This window comes from Centroberyx affinis, unplaced genomic scaffold, assembly GCF_046629955.1.
Source record: "Centroberyx affinis isolate AG114_WGS23_722 - 3 ecotype Tasmania unplaced genomic scaffold, CSIRO-AGI_Caff_v1 ptg003935l_1, whole genome shotgun sequence".
In the NCBI taxonomy this organism is placed as follows: Eukaryota; Metazoa; Chordata; class Actinopteri; order Beryciformes; family Berycidae; genus Centroberyx; species Centroberyx affinis.
This window is the reverse complement of record NW_027281764.1, coordinates 263,816-278,570: the sequence shown is the minus strand read 5'-3', so window position 1 is coordinate 278,570 and position 14,755 is coordinate 263,816. Positions and strand designations below refer to the sequence as shown.

Genomic DNA, 14,755 nt, shown 5'->3' with positions numbered 1-14,755 from the left:
CTAGCTTCGGTCCCTGACATTCTTAATGAAACGCCACCGCCTCGGCTCTGACTGATGCTGCTGGCTGATGGATTATACTAATGCTTATCCAGAGGTGGGGGGGGTGTCTTGTTTGGTAGCCAATGGACAGAAATGGATGAATTGCATCATTATGTAAAAGTAAAGTGAATGATCAGGAGTCAAAATGCGCACTGTTCTTAGATGCATTGCAGCTAATCAGGGAAACTCTCAAAGAATGCATGATTTGTTGTGGTCTGTTTGCAAACAATGATCCTCTATTAACCGCAGCAAGTGCTTACGACTCTAACAAGGGCATTCACATATAAGTGACTTTTTAATTTAGTGTTGAGTCTTCAGACTTAGTTAAGACTTCCAATATTGCCATACTGCTATTCTGCACACTTTTAAATCATTTGCAATTAGCGAGAGCCATAGCGCAATTCCCCTAAGTTCACAAATGAGGGCACTGAAATAGCTAACCCTGCTGACAAAGTAACAAGGATCTCACAACATTGCCCATTATGGACTATAACCAAATTCTGCATATTCAGGCTAATTACCTATTCATTACGTTTTGTTTCATAAGCGATGAACGACGGGGAAAATCAATCGACTTTTTCCACTCTCTTGCCTCTGTCAGCGGGAAAGCGAGAGGGCAGGTGTGGTGAAGAGATAGCCAGAAGTCAAGCGATTAAGACGCAGGCTGCTTAGCCCTGCAGCCTCAAGGGAAATCTGAGGGGAATTAGTTTGTGAACTGCTCTGCCTTGTTCTCAGCTAAAGTAAAAAGCTTTTTTTTTAATGAATGCATAATCTGCACTATGATTAAGCACAATAATGACAACCGACGCATATAGGGACAAATGTACATTTTCACTTTTTGTATCCCCTAATCATTTGGGTAAAGTCCCCATGTCAGCAAGCAACTGCCCTGCTGAAGTGTCCTTTAGCAAGATACTAAATCCCTACCAATTCCAAGGGCGCTGCTGCTCTATAGCTGACCTTCTTCTCTGACCTCCGAGTTACCAAGTCATAAGTGATTTGCCAAAGTTTATATACTGTAGCTCCCGTTGTTGTGTACAACACTTCTATAAAACAATTACGTAATTTTTATGTTATTTCATATAAATTAAGCTGAGTTTCCGAACCAGTCCAACTCTCAAAATGGTGGCAAAAGGGCAGCTAGGACACTCGCCTACCCTCCCATGTCCTGACAGTGATAGAATCTAAGTTCTCTCATATCTCATCTGCCTCTGTATAATCTGCTTTCTCTTGCTTTCCTTCTCTCTTTCTCTCTGCTATCTCAGATACTCCCCCGGTTTTATCTCTCTCTTTCTAAGTGCAGAAGCAGTTACATAACTAGGCTATTACAGTTGCACTGGACCTCCAAGCACCCAAATGTCAAATGGGGAAAGTGGGGGAGTGCAGGAAAGAGGCTGGTTAGCGGTTGACGGCTAGAACAAACTGAACTGTTACCAACTCCCAGCAAGGCTGATAAGACCAAACAAACAAAAAGAAAAGAAAAGAAAAGAAAACAAGAACAAAACAAGCTAAAGGGACAATCTTAGCTGAGATAAATTGCACTTGGGAAGAAAATCAGACACTCTACTGCATTAACAACAGCTGCTCATTCTAGTTGGTGCAGCCTTTGGCCTGCTATGAAATAGTAGGCCAGATATGAAGTTCATTAAGACAGCTAGCAACAAATTTATCTGCTGTGGACGTTTGCCAGCTATCAACATTAGCAGTCTCACATGAAGTGAAACAGGATAGCACTGAGGCTGACTTCAGCAGTGGTTACCTAGCAGCAACCCTGAAGTAAGAAACAAGGATGCTTATAAAAGCTAGAGCTGTTATGATTGTACCACTCTAAGAGCCGGGAATGAACTGAAGTGGATCGTGACAAGCTACCCATGTGTCTAATCACACGGACAGGGCTTATTGTCCTCCTCTCCCCAAGCAGATGTGCCAAGAAATGTCAGCGCCCAGCTGACCATTTCATTTGACAAGGCAATGGAGGATGCAGGGGAACAGCATGACTTTTCTGCTAATCAGAAAAATGAGTGGAAACCTTCTGGCCAGCCTTTTCTACTCTGATCAGTCCTGCACTCACCAGGGGAGTCATTTTCCCCCTTTCCTCAAATCTTACCGTTACCTGAACGTTCAATTTGAATGTTCTGAAGCTCCACACAATAATGTGATAATGTGGTCTATGCCATTGAGACTCAAAGACAAGGGGAAAAAAACATAGTCACGGCAGTAGGAGAAGGAATCGTAGTTCCACAGGGATAAATTACACTCACAATTTTGCCCATTTGCCTGCTTATTCCCACACTGCTAATAATTTACAATCTCAAAAAGCTAAAAAAGCTCTCCGAACCATTCCACAGGGATTTCAATTTGGGCTGCAGAGAGCAATCAGAGCTGGATTTTCTCTCTCCCCAAGTCCCCATACATTTCTTTAATTTGCTTGGTGGAACATACTGTAACATTCTCATGCCCAAGTAGCAAGGAGATAAATTGATTTAGTGTTACAATCATATGGAGAAACTACATAGCAGAACATAGCAGATCAATCATGCCTTTATGTAGACCTGTGAAAACATGTGGCATTCAGAGATGACAGGAGAGAGAGAGGTAGAGATATGCTCCAGGAAGGAAATGATAGGGTGAAATTATAGGCAAACACACACACACTTGTCCCATCACAACAGGACAAATGAGTTTGCCTTTTTCCCCAGACCACTTATAGTGAATAACTTCATTTACCACATACTGCCAACCTAATGGAAAGGAAATTTGCTTGCCACTGACAACGACACACTATGAATAGAGTGGTGGCGTTGCTACACACAGCCTTAATGATAACAAATAGGCCCACTGGGGAACATCAATAATATACTAGGACACAGGAGAAATAAGAGGCTCTGATGGACAAGCAGCAGCCAATCAGACAGGTTACACACACTGACCTGCGAAATACACAACTCAAACAACCTGATTATTTGTGATTATACCTCAAAATGACGTGCTAAGTGTCAATATGGTAAGAGGCTGCCACAGCCTGGCTGCAATGCTTGTGTGTGTTTGTGTGTGTGCATGTGAGGGATTTAACAACAACAACAAAAAATCAAATATAATTCTGTCCTTGTTGACATCCTCACATTCCCATACATGATCAAATTCATCCTGTGATCTGCATGCCAACGCAACGAGGCATCTAAGCAAATCCAATGAATAGCATCAATGAACAAAGTTTATATTTTCACCGCAGCACGCAGCGCCGTTCTGGTGAATAAGAGTGGATCACTCCGTGGAAAGCTTATGCTAGATTCAATTTAACATCAGAGAGCTGCGTGAGGAAAGCGGCATGTGGGGCATGCTGGTGGCTCATTTGGCTAAGGCGCGGAACCGTGATGCCCCGTGTTCGAATCTGGCCTGGGACCTTTGTCGCATGTCAGCCCCCATCTTTCCTGTCCATCTCTCCAATAAAGGGAAAAAAAGGAAGGAAAGCAGCTTGTTCCCCAAAAGTTGGCATGGTTGTTACTTGGTTGAGCTTGTAACAGAATGAACCACTGACAAATGTGCCGACTGGTAAAGCTGCATGATGGTTGGATGTGGGACCTGGACCTGAACTGAGGGAGATTTGGGATAAAAAAAAAAAAACAACCAAAAAAAAAAACTTTTGACCGATGATACTTTTGATGGAAATCGATTGTGGGATGAAGTGACAGCTCAAGTGTGTGTGTGTGATGTTGGGCTGGATACAGGGCCACTTGGGGCCCCTAGCTGAGGTGATAATTGTCTATTGATAAGCACCAACACCTGCCTGGTGAAGAAACAGCTCCACATCCCTTCCCTCTCCCTTCTTCCCTCTCAGTTTCCCTCCTTCGCGCTCCTGTCCCCTCTTTTTCCTCCCTCTCACACGCAGCGTGAAGAAAACAAGAAACGTTCACACCCCGGAGCACAGGAGCTTGATCTGAAGACTGCTGATTTCTGAGTGCTTCACACACAAAAAAAGATTTTCAGTTTCTCTTCTGTTCAGAGTAAATAGCCTTGGTCACAATGGTGTGGAGAGGAGAGGGGAGGCGGGGAGGAAACTGCTTTGAGTAGAGCCCAGATGGTTCCCAGCGGAGGCCTCCTCCGAGCCAAGATGGCTCCCGCCGGAACACAAATGGGCTCTGGTAATCTCATAAACGCTGGGATTGTGTCGAGGCGGTGGACAGAAAAGAGAAAAAGACAAAATACGCACACAGGCATGCACACACACATACACACACGCAGCCATTCACAAGTACAGAAGACAAAGCCATTTGGTACCATTGAAGTGAAACCTGGCCCGGGGGCATGTTTTAAAACTGCGGCAGATTTAATTCACTTAGCTGTTTGAAAGTAAAAAAAAAAAAAAGGACTGCGGTAGGTGACACGTCATGCCAGAGCCAAAACACTATCTCAGATGAAAATAAAAGAACACGACAGGTTGAATTTCATTCTTGGTAAGCAGGCGGATTTCCTTTCATATGAATACATGGAGGGAAAAAAGTAAATTCTCTATCCATGAAGTTGAAGTTGAACAAAGCACACAACTTATTAACCCAATTCAAGTATTTCTTTATGCATTCTCTCGTCAAGAAAGGGCAGAAGGCTGTATACATGACGCAAGGACCAGAGACAGAGGAGATGAACTTGGTCTCAAATCACCACTGATGGAATCTCTGCCACTCTTTAAATCTGCTTTTTACTGCACAGTCCAATTACTGAGAAGTAACAGAGGTGAGTTTGCATAACTCAAACTACCCATCCTGATCGTAAAAGTTGAACAGGAGAGAGAAGGGGGGGGTTCGTTGGCAGTAGCAAGCACAGTATTTGACTAGCGTGCAATCCGGGCTGATGCTGGTGTCGCACAATGTGTGTGTGTGTGTGTGTGTGTGTGTGTGTGTGTGTGTGTGTGTGTGTGTGTGTGTGTGTGTGTGTGTGTGTGTGTGTGTGTGTGTGTGTGTGTCAGATACCGGTTTATATTCCTGTATGGACATACTCCTTTGAGTTGGTTTTGCAGTGAGTGTGTGTGTCGGAGGGGGCTCTGTAATGTGCAGATGTAAGCAGGACTTTCTGAGTGGATACCAGGAAAAAAGACCGGCAGGTGGAGACGACTTGGCATGTCTTCATTCATTCTCATTAAGCAACAAGGAGCCGGCTGCTTTTATGACTGCTGCACTCTGCCACTTAGCTGGGCTCTCTCAAGTCTCTGTGTGTCTCTGTGTGTGTGTGTGTGTGTGTGTGTGTGTGTAATATTCTAATATCAAAGGGGAGTGAAAACATCAACAGTTTCTGTGGCAAGTCAAATGATGCAGGGAGAAATGTTTATATATGTGTGTCTGTGTGTCCTTGAGTGTGCACGGACCTGTGTGTATTCCAGCGATACAAAGCATTCAGTGTTCATCACATGAATGATCATTATGGTTGTTTATATGCGCGTGTGTGTGCAGAGGGCAGGTATGACAAGGTGGTGGGAGGCCGAAGGGTAAACAGCATCAGTCATTCTCACTCGGCCCTCCACCCCTCTCCTCCTCTGCTAACTGGCCCTCACACACACACAGAGAGAGAGAGAGAGAGAGAGAGAGAGAGAGAGAGAGAGAGAGAGAGAGAGAGAGAGAGAGAGAGAGAGAGAGAGAGAGAGAGAGAGAGAGAGAGAGAGAGAGAGAGAGAGAGAGAGAGAGAGAGAGAGAGAGAGAGAAAGAAAGAAAGAAAGAGAGTGAGCGAGCGAGAGAGAGAAAAGGCTGGAGTCACTCCCACCTACAGCCCTTTGCTCATCCAGCAGAATAAGCCATTTATCAAACTGAGCCTTGGAGAAGATTGAAGGAGCGATGTGGAGGTGTGTGTGTGCGTTCGTGCGCTGGGGGCACAGAGATCAAACCTGCTCGGAGCAATGAGTGATCCTAAGCCCTAGACTGAGAGGTAGAGGGGGGGGGGGGGGGGGGAAGGCAAGAAAGAGAGGAATCCGAGGAGTGTAGTGGATGTCTTTGAAGCATTACACTTAAATCACTAAAAACAATCAACTGATCTCTATAGCTTAACACATATTTCCTAACCATTGCTATGCACCTCTTAAAAATCAATGACTCTGAACATTTTATTGAAAGACAAACTGTCCCTTTCATGTGGGCGTGCGGACTCGAGCAGAAAAGGCTGAGCGTTGATGGGTCAGCCTCACTGCCTTAAGCTCAGTCTTGCGTGAAAACTCCATTTGGCCATATCGAGCAACACCGTCCAACAAAAATCCATCATTTCTCAATATCACCCCATACGCTGGCTTGTATGGATCATTTTTCTAAGTGGAGACACTGAGTTCCTTTAAACGACACATTTGTCCCCCATGAAACCGCACATACAACCACAACTTTGATCACATTTGACCAAAAATCGATATCTCATGAAGGTGTTCCTGTAGGGTGGAAAATAATTAATCAAAGAAGAAGAAGAACTGAATGAAAGTGTCCAAAGCGATAGATGAGCAGTGAGCAAAATGAATAAATGAACAGCTACTACTAGGTAATAAATACACTATTAGATTGTAGATTGGTGAGACAAGAGTGTCACAAGCTATGACAGGTCTGTGAAAGGGAAATTGCTTTGGCTCCACACTACTCCTGTGTCTAGCATGTGTGTGTGTTTGTGTGTGTGAGCGCAAGTATGTGTCAGAAACAGAGGTTTGTGTTTACGGTTTTAGTGTGGCTGTACTATAGGTGTAGTATTATGTGTGTGGATCCGTGTTGATGGGTGTGTGTGAGTGTGTGCACGCTAGGGAGCAGGCGTAGCATCTCAGTAGCGCTGTGTAGTGACGGCACTGACGGTGTGAACATGAAACCGGGAAAAGACGAGGCTACATCTTAATGCGTGTGTTGTTAACAAACATGACATGTTACTGAATAAAAATAAGTCTAATATTCTAGGGCTGTTTGCATCGTGCACAGCCATTAAGAAAGGCCCTCAGGTCCTCTTAATGTTAACATAGCATGGCCAGGGAAGAGTGGCATACAAAACGGCAATTATCTCTATGTAGGCTAGATGTCTTCCTGGTTACAGTCATGGTGACATCCCATTGATAAAGAGCCTTGCCTCTAATAACTAATAACAGACTGTGCTTTCTTAACCACTCCACTTGTTTACCACCTACCTCTCTCCCTCACACCAGGGAGGCCCCCGGTGTAAAACGGCTAAATGTGTTAGCCTGTCACTGTGGTCCGATCGAAAAAAAAAAGAAAAGGCCAGTCGGTTCCGGGGTGAAATCTATAAATATAGATCACCTTAAAAGAGAGACAGAGAAGAATAAATGAATGAATTAAACAGAGCGCTATTGATCCCTTAATGGCATGAATCAGCCCAGGATGTAAATAGCTTGTTAATGGGGCCTGTAATTAAAAAAAACAAAACAAAAAAAAAAAAAACAAAAAAAAACAAACTACCATGTGGACAGACAAGCTGTATCCTAAGTTAAAGAGGTATCCAGGCAAACTGATGACCTGTGTAGTCCCTATTACAAATAAGGGCCAGAAAGGGAAAAGAAGACAACTCACCCCATAGTGGTCATATGAATGACCTATTCAGTTCTCTCAAGTCTATATGAGATAATACATACTGAATGACTGAATGAGGCATTTTCAGAGTGTTTAACATATTGCCAAACTAAAATAGGTGACCCCAGAAAATAAATAAATAAATAAAATCTTCCAATTATTTTACTATCAGCTAGACCGGCAAGTATCCCACGTGGAAAAAGTCAGATTGGATGAAGGGAAGAAGGGAGGTGAATGACTGAAAGGAGGAAAAGCTGGCGTATCACATCATTTACTCTCTTGCTTGCTACCCTATGCCAGCATGTTGCCTCAGGGTGTGGGTTATTGACTGTTCCTGAGTTGGGGAGCTAGCAGTACAGCTAACCGCTTGGCCAGGGGCCAAGCCTCTGGCTCCAACCAATCCAAACCAGGTTGGTCCAATAACTTATCAGAACAGCAGTGAGGAGAGACAGCCGTTTGTTAGAGGGTGGTAGTGTTGATACAAGGCCGGGAGGGGAGGCTTATGACTTATGCTGTGGGAGCCCACACATCATTTCCAAGCATGCGATTGTGAATGTGCACGCATATGTGCTAAAGTGGATGTCCAACTTCTCTCTCAGTCATTTACACACATACATACACACGCACATAACAAGTCTTTAACACACTGCACAACGTAAATCAAGGGTGATAACTCTCAGAAGCAGGTAAAGCTTTGAAAAATAACAGTAGTAAAGCTGACAAGGCTGCCCAGGGCCAGAGCTTTTAAAGACTCTTCACTGTAACAAAACAACAGAGAGGTGGAAGCTGGTGTTAAAAGAAGAAGAGGGAACACTCATCTTCTTTTAAAGTCTGGGGGAAGGTGGAGATTGGCCTGCGAGATGGGCAGGATATGGCTGTCCACGTTGTTCACTGCAGAGCTGGAGTGTGTGTAAACCAGCAAGAGCCTCCTCCATAAACAACACACATCCTCTAGTGGCCCTACAAACAAAAACACCTACTGCATCCTCCAGTTTTCTTGATTTGAATGCTTTCCCTCTGTCTGTCCTCCCATCTCTGGACCCAATAGTCCCCATTCTCAACCTGGGGAATAGCAGGTAAACCTGGATCGCCATGTTCTGCAGTCTAAAACACTGTTTCTCTGACCTTTCTGCTAGTTACTACACTGTTGCTAATGATTTGCTTGTTGTGTAAGAGTCAAGCTTCAATGTGGGACAAATTGGTCTTGTGGGAATCAAACTCTCAACCTTTGGTTGTTCAAGAGCTCTCCAATGGTTTCACAAGAGTTAGTGTTGTCAGCAATGCTTACAATAACATGCATGCTGGATAGGAATGTGTGTGTGTGTGTGTGTGTGTGGGTAGGTTTGTGCGCATTCTCCCAGGGTGATCAATGTGACTCGGGAGGTACCATGCATCACTGTCAGCAGCAGGCTGCTGTCCATTGGTGGCTGGGTGGGGAAAAGTCAAACGGCTTCTCAAATGGCCAGGGCCATTAACGGTCAGGCAAACAAGCATGATCCCCGCCATTAAACCTGCCTGATGCCCATTAATGAGTTTTTCCTTCATCAATAGATAATTGATGTTTGCCCTGCACCACAATTCTGACAGAACGGTTGAAGAAGGGAGGGGGGTGGTGGGGAGTGGGTGGAGAGAGTGAGAGAGAGAAAGAGAATGAAAGAGAAACAGGCGAGAGCAGGCTGATTATGGCAGATATGCTTCCATCTTTCCATCTCAAGCTGGCAGGAGACAAAATGATTTGGCATTGTTACCTGCTAGTCTTTTTTAAATCTCTTATTATACCCCGGCATCAGTTGCCTTTCAAGAGGAGATCAAAACTATGTTTGCTCCATGCCTCACAGGGGATTCTTGAGAAAATGGAGAGAAAAGCCAATGGGAGAAATTCAGATACGAAAACTTGGCCTGTTTTTTTTCCTCTGGTCCTCCTTAGCGAGAGGCGAGATGTTGACATGGGGTCCATTACACCACCTCCCAGGAAAGAGGCCTAATTAAAAGATAATTCGGTGCCGCCGCCACTGCCGCCGGATGCTTTCATGTACGTCAAACACAGTGTTCACTTTAAAGCAGCCGGTGATTCCTGCCAGGAAAACATTTTTATGTAGCTGGAAAAGTTTGGGTGCTTTAAGACCCCTTGTCAGAGCAGGAGTCAGCTGGGAATATACATATTACAGACTTCTTTTTTTGCCTGGTACACGTGAGAGATCCTTTCCTTGACACTTGCAGCGGCAAATCACTTTGAAGACTGGGTGTACAATGGTGAGTGCAACAGAGAGGAGGAGAGAGAGTTGAGAAGAGGGAGAATTAAAAAGCAGAGGGTGAGTGGGGTGGGGAAGCTTTGAAAGACTTATGAAGCCTTCAGAGAGAATGGGAGAGAGCAAAGATGGAGAGAGAGAATGGAGGAGAGGTCAATAGTGAGTCGATCAGAGCAGAAGCTGGTGTTGTCCTCTGCGAACGACCTACAGTAGACAACCAAACCAGAGCAATCAATTATGTTGAGATTTCCTGCTGGGGGCTTTCAACTGACTGTGCTGGGTATTTTAAGTGGAGTACTGTCGAAACAAATTTGTCCTTTTGTTAGTGACATACAACGTGAAACCACGGGATGATTTGGCATCATTTCATAACACGGCAGGCCTTTGTTGAGAGCTATGGAGTGTCGCTGGACATTTGGGAGAACCTTCCATTCATAGACGGGGAAACTTTATAATAACATAATAATTCAAGCTTGCAACCTGTGTAAAACTAGCTGATCAGACTCATGAAGCAGGCTATGCTTGTGTTCTTCCAATGAACATTAGTCAGACTCATCCGAAATCCTTGTTTGCAGCATACCAAAAAAAACGGGTCAGACCTTGCAGGCCTTTGTGATGCTCACTCACCTTCATAATAATCCTGCATTTTGGTCATTTTTCCCTTGGAGCATTATACATGGACAACAATGATACTCCATGGGGGTTTGAGAAGTCCCAACACAGTGCAGGGGTCAGTGACATAGAGTAACAAAAGACCCCTGGCTATGTAATGACCGACTAGATCCGGCCTCAGTCAATCTCCCTCTCTCTCTGGCCCGATGGATCAATAGTGTGTGTGTGTGTATTTGTGTGTTAAGTACTAAGCATTCTATCAACACATTGTCCCCCTTGGCTGGTCCCCCCTCGCCATATGACCTTCCATGAAACAATTTATATGTATATCTATGGTTAAGGTGGTTAAAAGATAGTCTTTGGTCTGACTTTATGAGAGAATTTGAAGAAAAAAAAAAGTTAAAACCAAAGTCTCACTAATAAAAAAAAAAGAGTAATCAAACCTAATAATGCTACAACTCTGGTGAAATTAGTTTATAGATCGTTTGTTGTCCTGATGAAAGCATATGCGCAGCCTAACAGCACAAGAGGCTGCTGAGCAAGAGTACGGCTTTGGATTGGGCCTTAACAGCGTGGTTATTAAAATCAATAACAGCAATAACTACAATCCATCTCATTTTTAAGAGAGGGCGACATGGCGTGCCGGTCGATGAATATTGAGCTACATTTGTAATATTGCTAATATCATATAATTCCCCTTGCATGGGTGGAGTGAGGGTGCAGGTGGGAAATACCCATTGAACTGGGTTGTAGGAGGTTTGAGTGGTTGCTAAAAACAAATGTCACAAAGGAATGTGAATATAATTATTTTGGCACTACTTTAATGCCGCAAACCTAGCCATTACAGATCTGTCTGGCTACTGTAGGAAGAATCATGAGGAAAAAAAAAATGCAAAAACCTTTTTAATCACAGCTCTGAAGACCTTGGAATGGGCACTGCAATTTTTAAGCATTTTTCACTTAGTTGGCAGTGGCACATTGTGTTCCGAGTTGAGACACCCAGCTTCTCAAGGCCCTAGGGTATTGGAAAGCAACGAGAGGTAAGAGTCCAAATCTTCAAATCGCTGCCTGAAGCAGTCAGAGCTTGGCGGGAGCGGTCAAGCCACACTGAGCACACTTAGGGGCGGTTGAAACGATTGGAGAGGGCATTAAGCCACATTACCCCTCAAAATGACAGTGTGGCTTTCCCGCAGAACCATTTACAAATACACCTTGGCGTATAAGCCATAAAGCCTTGCTGCTACATTGCAATCACTGGGTCAAGGTAGTGTGGCAGCAAAGAAATTGAGAATGAGGAAATAACAGTAATATGTTCTCACTACCAATTCTGTGTGTCGGCTAGAATAAGGAGCAGAGGTTATGATATGGAGAGTGCAAAGTTAAATGTAGAGACAGTAGTTATTTTGTCTGCATGGCCAGCAGTTCAACTATCCCTCTCTAATTTCATGCTTTTATTTTCATAAGTAATGGATGCATTGCACGGTTACACTGCAAAAAAGTTCAACACAAACTAGTTTTCGGGGTTACCTGATTCCTGACCTGACATTTCAATGCATCCAAAGTAATGTAATATGCCTGCACTGATAGCCAAGTGGTTGTAGCTGATGGGGCCATTAAAGAGTCCTTTGAGAAGAGTTGGACAAAGCCCAGCTGGAGCCCAATTCAAAACGAGGAGAATGGAGAGTGTGGATTTAAAAGTTATTCACACCATCAGAATGTGGATTATTCTCACTGACACCATTCAGATTTCTCTTCCTTCCTTTAAAAGGAAAAGGTTGCTGAGAGAGCACCGGGCCGCAAATATGCCTTTAAATAGGCTTGCAGCAACTCATATTATTGGGTCTTACTGGGAAATTTATTCAGCATGAGAAGATGCCTGTATATTCCAAGTTTCAGATGTCTAGGTGAAATGTCGTAGGAATAGCAAAGGTGCAAGCATGACACCTCATCATAGCGCCCCTTAATGGGAAAATTATGGCATTTCTTGCAAATTACACATGGCCTGAACTTTCTAAGAGCCAAAATTGAGAAAAAGTTATCTACGTATGACCAAGAGATGAAGCTAAGTGCAGGAAATTAAGGTGGACATATTCAATATGAAATGCAGATTAATATTTTGTCCATCTTCTGACTGATCTATGAGATTTTCACAATAAGAAGCCTTTTAAAATTTTGTGGAAAAAAAGCATGACAACATTTTTAATGTCTTAAATTTCTCCATATTTACCTCACCTAGTTTGAATTTCAAACTAGGTGAGGTGTTGTGGTTTTGACACGTGAATTTTAAGGCATGTACAAGGACTACACATTCCAAATGTAGTGTCATTCTTAAATATGGTTCATGAGGGGAAGATTTCTGAGTTGTTGAGCCAAATTAGGAAGAAAAAGAAGGCCCCTAAAAATAAAAATCATAATTTGGTTCAAATTCAACTGACAAAGCTTAACTACAGAATAATAAAGAATATGTCTCACAATTACATGTCATGATATGGCCTGGTTCATATATTGGCCTATCCACCGGACTTTACCCATCACCCCAAGAGAAATCTAATTCACAAATACTATAACAACTGAACACCTATCACCTAGTCACCTATCTATGGAGAAATGATTTCAAAGTGTGCAAAAAACAATTTTCACTTAAAGGAAACGGCCTGAGAAGAAGCTGTATGATGGATGGGGAGAAAAAGAAACCTCCATAGCACTGAACAGCATTTCCACACCTAGTGGCATCATGGCAATGTTATTTGGCCTTCAATGACCTCTGGGGGGAGGGAATAGAGGGAACTGAGTGAGATGGAGAGATACGAGCAAGGCTGGCAAGTGAAAGCAAGAAGGGGCGCGGGACAATCATGGCCAGGCCATAATCATTTGTCTCCACCTCCTTTTCTCTCCTCCGTCGCCAGTTGACACGGCAAATGGCATAGCCAGCCTGTGTCACTCAAAAAGCCATTTCTGTCCTCCCAGCCCCTGCCTCTGCTGACAGACTGAGGGAATGAGGGAGAGAAAAAAAAGGGGGGAAAAAAAGAGCAGAGGGAGAGGCATTTTTCAACATGGCTTTTTGTCAATTTCCACGCGGTTGTCAAGAAGAGAACCATTGGCCGGTTGCTAGGCTGGTTGGAGTGTCGTTAGGCAGGGGTCGGAGTTTGAGTGTGGGAAAAGTGGTGGAGCTATGGAGAGCCACTCCATGTTGTCATAAACTCAGTAGTGACCAGTCGACACTGCAGGCTGGAGGCTGCCAGGAGTCCGATAGACATTAAAGAGATTCCCACTCCATCTAATTGCATTCATCTAAACGCATCACACTTCTCCTGGGGGAGGGTCTAAATAAGGGGGCCAAAGGTCTAAGGCTAGTGGGACATTGCTCCTGCTTGTAAAGGCAAAATTATGTATAAGAGCTTCACATTATTTTTCAATTCAATTCAAGATTGATTGCTATTGTGTGGGGACTGTGAGGGACACTGAGGGGAGCATATTATCCCCCGCTATAATGAATCCTTCGTGCCAAAAGGTAGTAACGGAAAGTATTATGGGAAATGAAGATCTGACCCGGTCAACAGCATACGAGATAAAAACCTCTAGAGATAAATCATCTCATAATCATTATTCAATTTTGTCAATCCAATTCACCTTTCTGCACGTTTAATCAGATAGATGGCAACTGACAATCAACAAATGATATGGGGGAGGGGGCATTCAATCAAGTCACACCTAGTTAGGAGCAATGAGGTAAACTTTGACAGACATCATTCCCTGAGTCAGTCAGTCTCACGACTGACAGCGAATGATGATTCATACCCCAATATGGTTTGGCTTCTATTTTCTTTTTGCAGAGGCAATGTGTTTACGCCAGTCTGATGATACCAGTAGCAGCCCATGCTACTTAATCTAATCAGCCAGGGAAGAGTGTGGCGTCAAATAAACGGGATTACAGCCTCCCTGCATCTGCGCTTGGTTAGCAGGCCCACCTTAGAGAACATGCTACCCTGGAACAAAGCTCCTGTATGAGGGTGGGAGGCAAGGAGCAGGTGGATGTGTGTCGAGGCCTAGTGCGTTAGCCATGTGATTAGCCATAGCCAGGGAGATTTGGGCCATAGTCAGGGAGATTTGGACAAAAGTGCCCAGGTCAACGGAGTCTGGAGATTAGAGGTATCCCTCGGTGAAATCATGCATGTTTTCAGAGCTTTGGCTTTAACCTTGTTTGTAGTTAGATTTGATCCTGCTCCTGAGATTAATGCTGGAAGAGGCCTGGCGTTCCACGGTCAATCAAAAGTAGCACTACCATACAGAAAATATGGCATTAAATACTCACAACAAGTTATT

The 14,755-nt window shown here is 43.9% G+C and overlaps 1 protein-coding gene across 3 annotated transcripts in view; it reads right to left on the bottom strand.

Moving 5' to 3' along the window:
* snd1 (staphylococcal nuclease and tudor domain containing 1) overlaps positions 1-14,755 on the bottom strand; it is a 186,771-nt gene that overhangs the window by 66,943 nt on the left and 105,073 nt on the right. The window lies entirely within an intron of this gene.